The sequence below is a fragment of the Vitis vinifera genome, chromosome 8 (assembly GCF_030704535.1).
Source record: "Vitis vinifera cultivar Pinot Noir 40024 chromosome 8, ASM3070453v1".
In the NCBI taxonomy this organism is placed as follows: domain Eukaryota; kingdom Viridiplantae; phylum Streptophyta; class Magnoliopsida; order Vitales; family Vitaceae; genus Vitis; species Vitis vinifera.
The window spans coordinates 20,051,879-20,063,956 of record NC_081812.1 but is presented as its reverse complement, the minus strand read 5'-3'; the positions used below and the strand labels follow the sequence as shown (position 1 = coordinate 20,063,956).

The 12,078-nt window shown below is 36.9% G+C and overlaps 1 protein-coding gene across 2 annotated transcripts in view; it reads right to left on the bottom strand.

The window, feature by feature from the left end:
• LOC109123052 (uncharacterized) overlaps window positions 1-9,691 on the bottom strand; it is a 29,986-nt gene extending 20,295 nt beyond the window's left edge. For both annotated transcript variants that reach the window (XM_059739218.1, XM_059739219.1), the window contains exon 1: window positions 7,740-9,691. The gene's annotated coding sequence lies outside the window, so the exon portion shown is untranslated. The remainder of the gene's footprint in view (window positions 1-7,739) is intronic.
• Window positions 9,692-12,078: the final 2,387 nt, after the last annotated feature.

Here is a 12,078-nt window from a genome sequence, read left to right as displayed (position 1 = left end):
GATGTGCATCTACTGCCTCTTTATAGTTCTCATTGCTGATTTTGATTTTTTTCTCGTATTTTTTCATGTATATCTCATATACGATGTGCAAATGCATCACTATCTTGGCTGGTGCGAACAGAAGTAGGTAATGGTATAAGATCAATAGGTTGCTTAGGTTTCAGCCCATATGCCACTTCAAAAGGTGAGTACCCAGTAGTACGATTAGTAGAGCTATTGAAAGCAAATTCGACTTGTGATAAGACATTATCCCAATTTTTCAACTGATCTCTCACAATGCATCTCAAAAGATTACCAAGGTTGCGATTGACAACTTCTATTTGTTCATCAGTTTAAGAAAGAAAAGAACTTGAAAATTTTAATTGAGGACCTAGCTTGGCCCACAAGGTTTTCAAAAAATAGCTCATAAACTTGACATCGCGATCAGAAACAATGGATTGTGGTAATCCATGCAATCGAACTACTTCTTTAAAGAACAAGGTAGAAACATAAGAAACATTCAAAGCCTTCTTACATGGGATAAAATGCGTCATTTTGGAAAATCTGTCAACCACAACAAATATAGAATGAAAGCCCTGTTGTGTCCTTGGTAATCCAAGTACAAAATCCATGCTTAAGTCTTCCCAAGGTTTGGATGGAATTGGTAATGACGTATATAACCCTATATTTTGCTTTGAACCTTTTCCTACTTGACATGCTCGACATTGTTTGATAACCTTCCAAACGTCCTTCTTTAAACTAGGCCAAAAGAAGTGATCTCCCACCAAAGCAATGGTCTTATCTCGTCCAAAATGTCCACCCATTCCACCTCCATGAAGTTCCCATATGACATGATCACGTAGGGAAGTCCTTGGTAAGCATAAACGATTTTTATAAAACAAGTACCCTTCTAAAATTTGAAAATCAATATGTGTTGCTTTTGAACCACTCAAAAGAGATGAATAAACATCTCCAAAATCAACATCATTGTCATAACAATGCTTTAATTCTTCAAATCCAATTGTAGTGGCTGACATGTTTACTAAGAGAAGGGTCTTCCTACTAAGGGCATCAACTACTTTATTTTCAATTCCTGCACAATGCTTTAAATTAAAGGTAAACAGCTGAAGAAAACTACTCCATTTTGCATGTCGAGAGTTAAGCTTCTTTTGAGAATTAAGATATCGCAAGGCTTCATGATCCGAATACAAAACAAATTCCTTCTAACTGAGATAATGTTGTCAATGTCTAATTGCTTGCACCACAGCATTGAATTCAAGATCATATGTGGAGTATTTTTTCTTTGCCCCATTGAGCTTCTCACTAAAGAAAGTCACAGGATGTCCCTCTTGGCTAAGAACTGCTCCAATTCCCACATGGGAAGCATCATAGGCCACCTCAAATACTTTCTCAAAGTCTGGTAGATGTAGGATAAAAGGGTTCAACATCTTGGATTTGATTTCTTCAAATACCTTGTTGGCCACCTTGGTCCAAATAAATAAACCAGGTTTCATGCATTCAGTAATTAGGGCCATAATAGAGCTGAAATTTCGAATAAATCGTCGATAGAATGTAGCCATTCCATGGAAGCTTCACACCTCATGGATATTTGTTGGTACTGGTCAATCAACAATAGCTTTGATCTTCTCTAAATCTGTTTCAACACCCTTAGAAGACACAACAAAGCCAAGAAATACAACACTAGGGATCATGAAAGAACATTTTTTCAAATTAATGTAAAATTTTTCAGCCTTAACAGTGCGCATTACTTGCTTCAAGTGTTCCTCATGATCTTCACAAGATCGACTATAGATAAGAATATCATCAAAATAGACAACAACAAACCGTCCAATAAAAGGTTTCAATACCTGCATCATAACCCGCATGAAGGTACTTGGAGCATTGGTTAGTCCAAACGGCATGACTAACCACTCATACAATCCATCCTTAGTTTTGAAAGATGTCTTCCATTCATCCCCTGGTCTAATACGTATTTGATGATATCCACTTCTTAGATCAATCTTTGAGAAGATTACTGATCCAACCATCATATCTAGCATGTCATCAAGTCTTGGAATTGGAAATCGATACTTGATTGTGATTTTGTTGATTGCACGACTATCCACACACATCCGCCATGATCCATCCTTCTTTGGTGTTAGTAGGGCAGGAACTCCTCAAGGACTTAGGCTTTCATAAATAAAGTATTTAGTAAGTAATTCATCAACTTGCCTTTTCAATTCAATATGCTCTGTTGGATTCATTCTGTAGGCTGGTAAATTTGGTAATGATACACCGGGAATCAAATCAATGGCATGTTGTACATCACGCAGAGGAGGGAGTTGATTAGGTAACTCAGTAGGCCACAAGTCAGAAAAGTCATCAAGGATTTTACGTACATTTGCTAGATATTCCTTATCTTGTTCTTTAAATTCTTCCACTTTCCGAGCCATTAAAGCAAAAATAACTTTAGTTTCCTTGCTCTCATTTTCAAATTGACACATAGTAAGTACCTTTTTGGTTGTGTCTCCTCCTATGACTTCTTAATTGGAGGGACTTCTTTCATCGGACGGAGGATCTTCTTACGTCCGTTGTGTATGAGAGCATATGTATTTTCATAGCCATCATGTTGAACTCTTCTATCAAAGAGTCAAGGTCTTCCAAGTAAAATATGACTTACTTTTATGGGTAAGACCTCACACCATACAGACTCTTCAAAGTCCTTACCAAAAAGGAATGTTACTAAGCAGCGAAAACTTACCGGGATAGAGGTGTCATTAACCCATGCTACTCTAAATGGATTTAGATGTTTCCCCGTTTTAAGGTTTAGTTTCTCAATAAGTTCTTGCGAAGCTATGTTCAAACTGCTACCTCCATCAATGATCATGGTGTATAATCTCCCTTGGCAAGAAATACGTGTCAAGAAAATGATAGTACGTCATTAATCTTCTTCTTCTTTTACCTTTGGGACAGCTAATAAAGGTCGTACTACCAGACTATGTCCTTCCATCATACAATCATAGTAGTCACATTCTTCACTAACTTCATCTTCATTGTAGGTATTTTCTTCCTTTGGGTAACTCTCCAATTCAGATTTTGGTTCTTCAACACAAAAGTGTAAACCTTTGGTTGGGCACACAACAGCATAATGACCAAGCCCACCACACTTAAAGCATAAAGGAGTCACGTCTACTTTTCTACTTCCAATACTCATTGAAGTTTTACCCTTATTACCATTCTTATGAGCCACATTCGAAGTCTGTTGAGTGTTGCCCCCACCATTCACATGATTAGAAGTTCTCAAGCTTGATGTGCTTAAAGGTTTGCTTGTTGTCCTGTTGGAGAAAGTGCTCCCAAATTGTGAACTTGGACGCCTGGAAACCCAAAATTTGAGGCCTTCTTCTATTTTGAGGGCTAGTTGATAAATATCATCTACGGTATAAGTGTGTGCAGCTATCACTCAAGTTGAATCTTCATTCGAAGTCCAACTTTGTAGCAGGCTACAAGTTGAGCATCACTTTCCCACACTTGATTTCGAATGCTCAACTCATGGAATTCTTCTATATATTCTTCAACGGACTTGGTACCTTGTTTAAGAGAAAACAATTTTGTATACATAAGTTGTTCATAATCAGTTGGGAGAAAGTGCTCCTTCATCTTCAACTTTATCTCGTCTCATGTGTTAATAGGTGGTTGGCCAATTCTATGAACTTGATTCTTAATATTGTGACACCATAGACGTGTTGCTCCTTTCAACTTTGCCTTCACAAAACGAACTTTTCTATTTTCGAGCATTGCATACCAATCAAAGTAATCTTCCATTGATATAATCCAATCAAGAAAAGTTGTTGGATTTAGTTTTCCATAAAATTCAGCAACTTCAAGATGTACCTTTTTAGTCACATCATCATCTAGCTCAAAAAGTCTGGCCCTTCTTTGAGTCCCCATCATAAAATTGTCTTGTTCTTCGCGTGATTGACTTGGCGATTGTCTAAATTGATGACTTGCAATCTCCTCTTCAATTGGTCGTTTTTCTTGACTCTTTTCTAATAACTTCATGATCTCATCAAGTTTGCTATTTAGTTGTATTATAGCATCTTGATGGGATTGTTGTGTGGCTGAAATTTCCTTCAAGCGTATTGTAATGGCATCTTGATTGTTAGAAGTGTTTTTGGAACTCATGCTTGCATAAGTTACTCCGCTCCTTAATTGCATATGCCTTCAAGCCAAGAACTACTCTGATACCAAAATTGATGTAGGACAACCCTAGGATGGTTGCCTACACTCAAGAGTAAGTGGGATAGGGTTTTATTTTTAGGGCGTAAGGAGAGGAACAAGGAATAAATTTTATAGTAGAGAAAATTATAAGATAAGAAACAGAGAGAAAGAAGAAACAATGAAGAAAAGATGGAAAACCTTAGAGTCTCACTAAGGCCTTCTAGGAGTCTCACCTAGAAGAAAATCAATAGAGTCTCATCAATGAAAGAAAATTTAATATTATTCATCAATTCATTCCTTTGATTTACATTGATTAGCCTATTTATAGGCTTCTCTAAGAAATCCAAAGTCCACTAGGACTCTAATAACCTATTATGATTCTAATTCTAATTATAACATCCAAAATCTACTAGGACTCTAATAACCTATCATGACTCAAATTCTAATTATATTATAACTCAACTAGCTAATCCTAATTAGACTCCAACAAATATCAATCCCAATTCAATTCTAATTAATATTAATCCTACTTAAAGTTTACTTAGGTCTTCCCTTTCTTCCTTGAATAAACTTTAAAAGGCTTTCCCTCATCAGGTTTACTATTTAAAGGTTGTGGGCACCTACAGGTTGAAGCATTTACTAATGCAGATTGAGCTACCTCTAGTTACTGCACCTTTGTTGGAGGTAACCTTGTCACTTGGTGAAGCAAAAAACCATATGTGGTGGCTAGGAGTAGTGTAGAGGTTGAGTTCAGATCAGTTGCTCTTGGAATTTGTGAGGTGTTGTGGATTAGACGACTATTGGAAGAATTGAAGATCTCAAGTACCCTACCAGTGAAACTGTACTGTGACAACAAAGCAGCTATTTTAATAGCTCATAATCCAGTACTTCACGATCGAATAAAGCATGTGGAGGTAGACAAGTACTTTATTAAGGAAAAACTCGAGAATGGACTTATATGTATGCTGTATATTCCTACTACTAAGCAAGTGGCTGATGTGCTTACAAAAGGAATTCCTACAAAGCAATTTGATAGACTAATTGGCAAGTTGGCTATGAAAGATATCTTTAAGTAAGCTTGAGGGAGAGTGTTGAAAAAGATAGGATCGGCTGAGATAATTAGCAAGATATTAGGAGATTTAAATGTACAAGATATTAGGAGATTTATTTTTTTGTAATCTGTTAGACAGTTGTATATTGTTAGGTTGTTAAGTTGTTTCCTATTTTTGTGTTGAGAAAAATCCTCTATAAAGAGGATGCCGTGTATACAGTTTTAAATATAGAATAGAATAAAAAATATATATTCATTTCCTATTCTATTTGCACTCCTCCTAACTCAAAGTCGGATCCACTCACTGTATTGGTTTGGAAATCATGAAAAATACAATGAGTAGGAAAGAAAGTCACAGAACAATTCAAAGATTTTGTAATTTGATTAACAGAAAAAAAGATTAAATGACAATTTTGGGACATGTAAGACTGGGTTGAGCTCAAGAGAGGAAGTATGAATAGTATCAAAACCACACACATTAGAAACAAAACCATCAGCAACAGTAATAAGTTAAAGAGACTGACAAGGTGTGAAGTTGTTCAATTGATGCTGGTCACCAGTCATATGATTTGATGCACCTAAATCTATTAACCAAGAATTACAAGATAAGGCACCAAGTGCCCCAGTACCTGACTAGAGGGCATGGGAGGCAATAGAACTTGGTTAAGAATGAAGCAACCTACCATACTCCTCCTTAGAGATCTGAATAACATCCTTAGGAACAGTTGAAAAAGAAGTAGATCCATTAAAAGCAAGTGTAACATTTGCTACTTTAGGGATGTTGGAAATTGGACAACTTAGCACCTTTGGTAGCCCAATCGGGCTTACCATGCTTATCCCAACATCAATCCACAATGTGCCCTCGTTTACCACAAAACTCACATAACCCATCATGATTTTTGCTCTTTCTAGTGTCACGCACACAGCCACATGCAACCATGGCAAAATACTTAAGATCCACACCAAGGGAGGACAAGGTTAGAAAAGCAAATTGTAGGCGAGAGAAAGCAGACTAAAGCGTAGGCATGGCACTGTCCCCAAGCAATTGACTCCTAAGAGTGTTATACTATTCATTTAGATTCATTAAAAAACCACATACAAATAGGTTTTCCCCTTGACACTTCTGAGTCTAAATCTGTAGAAAGGGGTAGAAGCTCACGTAATTCATTGATAATCCCTCTATAGGCAGCAAAGAATTCTGGAAGGGACCTTTCACCTTCTTTATTATCTACCAGTTGTTGAAACAAAGAGAATATACGAGAATTATTACCATCATTAGAAAACATCTCTTTGATGTCATCCCACATCTTTTTAGCAGTTGATGTCAGACCAACAGAAGCAGCAATCTCAGGTTCCAAGGAATTCAACATCCATGTCTTCACTAGACCATCATACTGACACCATGCTGCATACTCGGAATCCTTAGGATCCAACATTTTATCAGCTAAGATAATGGTCACAACCTTGTGAACCCAGGAAAGTACAAAAACTTGGGACCAAAGAGTATAATTTCTTCCATTAAACTTCACTGTTGTACCAACAGAAACACGTAGATCTGAAGTAAAAATGTTATCCCTCATCTTGAATCACAAATACAATTACCACAAGGCACACATCCTCAAACACAAAGGCACAAAGTGATCAATCACACAAGAGGGGATTGATCTACCCTCACAACAAACAAACTAGGACTGAAAAAGGAAAAAAAAGGATCACCAAGACTAAAAGGTGGCTAGGGTTAGAGTTGAACCTGCTCTGATACCATGTTCAGAATAGTGAAACAAGACATAAAATTCATTCATATATTCTGTAGGTTATTTTTTTAGGGTTACATCCTAGCTGATATATATATATATATATATATATATATATAGAGTCTTATATTAGGAAGTTAACTATACAAAGATAATTACTATAAATCAGCCTATAAAGTAGGCACTAATAGTGCAATCCTAACTTATCCTAATATAGAATTAATTAAGCTCTAGAATACATTACTAAACACCTTTCAAGATGCAGCCATGGTATTCTCAGATGCTTCGAAGATTTGCAGCAAGTCTTCTCAAAAATCTGGTGAAGCTCTCTTCAAAAAGTAAAAACACTTAAAGAAAGCGATGAACTAGCATGGATTATCAAAGAACAAAGTAAAACTTGATAGACCACACCTGCACTAGCAACAGAAGGTTGTTGCAACAACAGAACTGAATAGAACCAAGATCACTCAAGAACTATGCAAGTAGTTAAGAATCTGGTAGTGTAGTTTGTTACTGCTGAAACTATAAATTGCAGAGTAGAGAACGTCTCCTGTGCATGTAATTTTTTCTCAATATACAGAAACTAAATTTGCATTCTCCTGATACAAACTTTCAAAACCAAATATTTCAAGAAGACTATATATATATATATATATATATAAATGAACCATCAAGGATTATAAACGATAAGAAAGATCGAGATAGAATTAATGGAAATCCAAAAAAACAAAACTTACCTTCAATCCCTTTCAAGATGCAGCCATGATATTCTCTGATTTTTCTTCAGCCATGATGCTTTGAAGATCCGCTGTGAGTCCTCTCAAAAATCTGGTGAAGCTCCTCTTCAAAAAGCTGTGTTGCCCCCCACAAAAATCTGGTCATGCTTCTCTTCAAAAAGTCATGTAGCCTCCCCTCAAAAATCTGGCCAAGCTCCTCTTCAAAAAACCATGTTTCCTCTCCTCAAAAATCTGGTCATACTCCTTTTCAAAAAGCCGCATTGCCCCCTTTTTAAAAAAAATAAAAATCTCCTTTCCTCTTACCTTCAGCCGTGATCTGCCCACCCCCTATATGCAGCCCGGATTCCTTCTTAAAGCCATGATCTTACCTCCCTTAATGAGGACTCTTCCCAAAACAAGATTCCTCTTGCCATGGACTCCCAATGCCTCTTCCATGTGCGTGAAAAAAATTTCCCATGATCTCTATCCTTCCCTTAGGTTTCCTGGGTCAAATTTCCTTATTAAGATTTTCTCTCAAAATAAATCCCCTTTTTTCCATCCAAGTCTGTCTCATGTGTGTAAATCCTTTTTTCAAACTAAACCTTGTCGTGTAGGTCTCCTTCCCATATCCAAACATCAATGCCACACCTTCCATAAGACTCCACTCAACTTCAAATTCCTTTTCATATCCAAAAGTCAATATAACAGTGTATTCTTCTTTTTTTACCATGGTAGCCGCACCACTCATGGGGAGTCCTTTCTAATATTTCCACTTAAATCTGAACCTCCCATATTGAGTGAATGATACCTCCTCCTACCTTATGGGCAGCCATGGACTTCCCAAAAGATCCTCATGTGCGTGTGAATCCTCAAAAGATGTGGCAGCCAGTGTATATCCATAAATGGGTCCCTTTGATTTTCAAAATCTCTAATTTCCCTATCAAAACAAAATTCACCATGTGGCCGTGGACTCTCAAGTCCACCTTTTCCTTATCTCTTTGCCGTCCATCACCATGAGAGCCTTTTTTTTCTACAAATTCCTTGCATGTCATGAATCTTCTGTTTTCCATATGGCAATGCTGCAAGTCCACTCTTTCCTTATTCAAAAACTCTCCATGTAGCTATGTAATACATCCAAATGTGGCCCCTTCATTTTAAAAAAACAAACTCAATCTCCAGGAAAAATCCAAACAAGGTAAATGCAATGTTGTCTTAAAACATACCTAAAAGGAATCCTAAAAAGTGACTAGATAAAATACCTAAACAAGAACTAGAAAAACTAACTTAGTGTCCTTAAATGGAATGAACTAATGTGAAACTAAGATGAACCTATCCTAAAGTGCATCTAAACTAAAGTGAACTAAATATGCATCTAAATTAACTACCCCAAAATGCACATAAACTAAAGTGAACTAGAAAAAATCCTAAAATGCAACTAAGTGAACTAAATCAAGTGAGATAAGCTAATGTGCAACTCAATGAGCTGAAATGAGCTAAACTAACTTAGAGTGTCCCTAAATGGAATGAACTAATGTGCAACTAAGATGAACTATCCTAAAGTGCATCTAAATTAGAGTGAACTAAATATGCATCTAAATTAACTATTATAAAGTGCACCTAAACTAAAGTGAACTAGAAAAAATCGTAAAATGCAACTATGTGAACTAAATCAAGTGAGTTAAGCTAATGTGCAACTCAATGAGTTGAGATGAGCTAAGGTGCCACCTAGTGAGCTGAACATGAACTCAAGTACTAAGTAATTTGATGTTAGCTCGAGTGAGCTTAGGTGAGCTTAGGTGAGCTTAAGTGAGCTTAGGTGGTCTAGGGAGTGCCTGGTTGAGCTAAGATGTGCCTAGATGAACTAGAATGTACCTAAGTAGCCTAAAAGGTGTCTAGGTGTGTTAGGATGTGCCCAAGTGGCCTAAAAAGTGTCTAGGTAAGCCTAGGTGAGCCAGGGTGTGCCTGGGTGAAGTGTCCTAAAATGTGATTCAATGGCGTGTTTCCTAAATGGGCTATCCTTAAAATAAAAAAATAAAAATAAATAAAAATAAAAATAAAAATCCTAAATCTAACTAGGAGCTACTAAGGTCACAATAAGGGATCAAATTAATCCTTCAACAAAAGTCTCCAAGGTGGCTTGGAAAAGGTAGGCATGCAGTAGCAATGGGCCACCAGGGGAAGACTACAGGATAGAGGAGAACTTGGAGAGCACCTAAAAGGGAATGTGCTAGGGGAGAAAATGGAGGGTCTACAATAGCTTTATGCTCCTCCACTCTCCTTTGGGTCATGGAAACACCAAGACTTCTTAGCTTGCTAGACAGGATTTTCCATCCCCCTACAAATCCCCTTCCTTCAAGAAACACCAATGAAAACCACTTTCCTTCCACATCCTAAACAGAACAAAGCAAGAACCGCCCTGTTCTATTGCTACGCAAATCCAGCAAGTAACGTCTTCCCTCCTCCACCTAACTTTCTAAAAAACTCCCCATCTTTGAGAGCATTGCAGGTCTCAGCCTCTTCTACCAACCCCATCTTTAGGATCTCATTCCCTTCTACTCCTCCTTTTAGGTCTCTTACTCCACAACATTTAAGGGCATTCCTCTCAATATGATCCAAATTGATTATTAATTGGTGTGTAATCAAATATTATTTTTTTATTATTATTTGGTGTGTGGATTGAAAGGTTTGAGGTAGCAAGAGAGGAGCATTCCTCTCATTGAGTTATTTTTTGTATATTCCCAGGTGGTACTATACTAATGTATAGGTGTCTATTTAGCATTTTAGAGGTTTTAAACATACTATTTTATTAGTTCATTGTATCATGGGAGGATTCTTCATCCTTCTTTCATATTTCTTTATCCATATTTTTAATACATGTTTTTTTTCTAATGAAAATAAATAAATAAAAGTGTATCACACAATCAATATTCAAAGGTAATGCATGATGCTACCAACAACTAAATACTATGTAAACATATATAAATTCGTATGTAAACATCCAATGACAATTCTTCACCAAAAAAATATACCGACCTTCCCAAGGCTAGCACATTAAGCTTCAAGGAAATTTTCTGCAAAAAAAAAAAAAAAAAAGGAAATAGGCACACTCAACTATGTTTCAATATTTCTTTTAAACACCATCTACAATTAGACTATACACAACCTTTTTGTAGATCTTCATTGACAGCAACTTGCATGAAGTGTTCTAACATGCCTCAACATAAATTTCATCTTACATAGTGTACACCAAAAAGGAAAAAGGAAATAATTGTGAACTGGAATGGAGAAATGGGTCTCTTGATCTTGCTGCCAACTACAACATAATAACACGCAAGCATAGGAGACAGAAAAAGATGTATGTAGAAAGAAGAGAGGTTAAATGGAAAAGGGTCCTGACACAATTGCTCTTTTTATTTAGCAATTCTTGGATGAATTGCAATGCTAAAGAAGAGATAATGTCAAAAGGTGCCATCACAGATTTGTAAGTGATATCATTAGGACACTATAGCTACTTACAGTAATAGGCTTGTTGGATTGAATCAAGAAATCTGAAATTTGTTGATCTAGAGAGAGGTTCATCGATTTCCCAGGTAATTAGAAGGTACGCATCATGCCCATGTTTTTGTTCTCTTCCATCCAATATGGAAATTAACTTTTGTCTGATTACCTGTGAATGTAGCTGTATTGTGCCTATGAAGAAAGGCTGCATTCAGTTTACACCTGGCACAAAGTACCTTGCTTTTTCCCATGTCACCAAAATCAAGAAGCTAGGTTAGTTACACATGATTTCAGCAGCCAGAATCAACTCACAGCACCATTTCATCCCAAGTAGCAACACAATCCATGCATGTAATGCTAAAAAGAACATTTCAAACATAATACAAGGCAAAGATCATGCTTTCACACACAAACACATCAAGAAACTACTGAAACCAACAATAACACAGATAGAAAAAGTAACTATTTGTACCACAAATCATGCTCACCTCTGCTGGTTCAAGTTCACACAAACAGGACAAAACAAACCATCAATTTCACTCTGAACCCACATTTGATGGCAAGCAAACCATTAGCAAAGGCGCTTCACCTCCATCTTCTCTGCTCCTCTCATCTCCCCAATCTCAACACCATCCAAGGAAACCTGATGAACCAATGCCTCCCCTTTAACAACCAGATATTGAAGCACCTTCTGTTTCCTTCTTCCTCTATGATTCATTACCCAGAGAATTTGTTATCAGGTTAGGTTTTTGATAGATATGAAAGATCTCCTGAATAAAACCGCTCTTTTGATCACCCCAGAAATTCCTCAAGGAGATACACAAGCCTCTGGCCTTGGGTTTTCCTGAGATCTCAGCAGCAA